A 1,832-nucleotide genomic window follows, 5' to 3' on the forward strand; every position below is an offset into this window, starting at 1 on the left:
ATTTCTTTGTTGCTTTGTATGTCCCTCCCCCACAGTATAACCCCTGCTTTCACTATATTTGATGTCGGTATAATTTGTGGAGGAGATGGGGAAAAACAAGTCATTTAAGGATACAGGTGGACCCGTTGCAACAATGAGAAGTACAAGTTGTCATGTCGAAAACGAACTTTACAACTTTGGTGCGGGGGGAGGGGGGAGGAGAGGATTGGGTGGGGGAGGCGGGGGGAGGAGGCTGGGAAGAGATGTGAAGAGTAAACAAAGGAGGAGGCTGCAATGCTTGATAAGAAATGTACTCATTATCTTGCCCGTGTAATTGTAACCCCTCTGTACAGTATGTTCACAAAAAATAAAAATAAAAAAGAAATATATGGTTGTAAAATTTTACGACAATTCTATTGAACTTCCTTTTTTTGAATTGTGTAGTTTAAAAAAATCAATTGCACTTTAGACATAAAAAATATTCTGTGCTCAATTCAGCATCACATACACTCACATTGGAACGATACAGAGAAGATTAGCATGGCACCTGCACAAGGATGACATGCAAATTCGTGGAGCGTTCCATATTTTTACAACAGATGCTAGAGGGGATGTGGCCACAAGGGAACCCATACCATACAGCATTGTTGGTGGGAATGTAAACGTGTTCAACCACTTTGGAAAGCATTATGGAGGTTCTTCAAAAGATTCCACATAAACCTTCCCTTTGACCCAGCAATCCCACTTTTGGGGATTTACCTAAATGACCACAAACAAGACCATACTAAAACTACTATCACAACTATGTTTATTGCAGCATTATTTATGATAGCTAAGATATGGAACCAACTCAGATGTCCCTTCTAGATGAATGGATCAAGAAAATGTGGTATATATACACAATGGAATTCTATGCCCCCATCAGAAAGAATGACATTGCCTCATTTGTTAGGAAATGGAAAGACTTGTAAAAAATTATATTAAGTGAAGTAAGCCAGGCCCAAAGAAAATTGCCAGTGGGTTTACAAAGTTGTGTTTAATACCACTTCTATGCTGGCTTAATGCTTTGTAAACAGAAGTCATTAGAGAAATGCAATTCAAAATTACTATGATACTACTTCATAACTATTATAACCCTCATCAAAAAAAATCAAAAGAACCAGGTGTGGTGGTAAAGGCTTGTAATTCGAAGCATTTAGGAGGTTGGAGTAAAAGGATTTGGGTCTGAGGTCATCTTGGGTCCTGCACACAGTAAAAACCTGCCCTTTTAAAAAAAACTCAAAAGGTAATAATGTTGGCTGGTGAGAGTGTGGAGAAAGGGAAACTTTCTACACTCTTGGTCAAAATACAGGTTAGTATTCTCCTTGTAGAAAATAGTATGCAGTTTTCTAAAGAAATCCAAAGTTGAAATATCATCTGACCCACCAATCATGTGATTATTTCTCTCTGGGTAACTTGTAAATATATCTGTATTTCATTGTTATTCACATTATTCACAAAAGCCAAGATAATAATTGAAGTTAAGTGTTCAGCTACAGACTAATAAACTGTGGTGCATGCACAAATATATTTTTATGTTTCATCCTTAAAACAAGACTTCTCCCATTATCCACAACCTATAATGACCTGAATGATGTATTCTAAATGAGGAAAAATGTTGTCTTCTGTTTTTTGTAAACACACACACACACACACACACACACCAAACTCAAACATTAAGAGAGAATATTTTTTTAAAGTAAAGCAAAGTGGAATTGCTGGGGCATTTAGGTCATAATGTAGAAAATAGTAGAGATACAGGATGAACCGGTATAGATTTGTAATGTACAACATGAGGATACAAGGGACAACAC

General features: G+C 37.0%; 1 non-coding gene across 1 annotated transcript; it reads left to right on the top strand.

The window, feature by feature from the left end:
* The first annotated feature begins 464 nt into the window (after positions 1–464).
* On the top strand, positions 465–571 carry LOC122096923. The gene has a single exon (XR_006145435.1). It is a non-coding gene; the product is annotated as a U6 spliceosomal RNA (small nuclear RNA).
* The last annotated feature ends 1,261 nt before the right edge of the window (positions 572–1,832 follow it).

Source organism: Dipodomys spectabilis, unplaced genomic scaffold (assembly GCF_019054845.1).
Source record: "Dipodomys spectabilis isolate Male_0828 unplaced genomic scaffold, ASM1905484v1 ptg000402l, whole genome shotgun sequence".
Lineage (NCBI taxonomy): Eukaryota > Metazoa > Chordata > Mammalia > Rodentia > Heteromyidae > Dipodomys > Dipodomys spectabilis.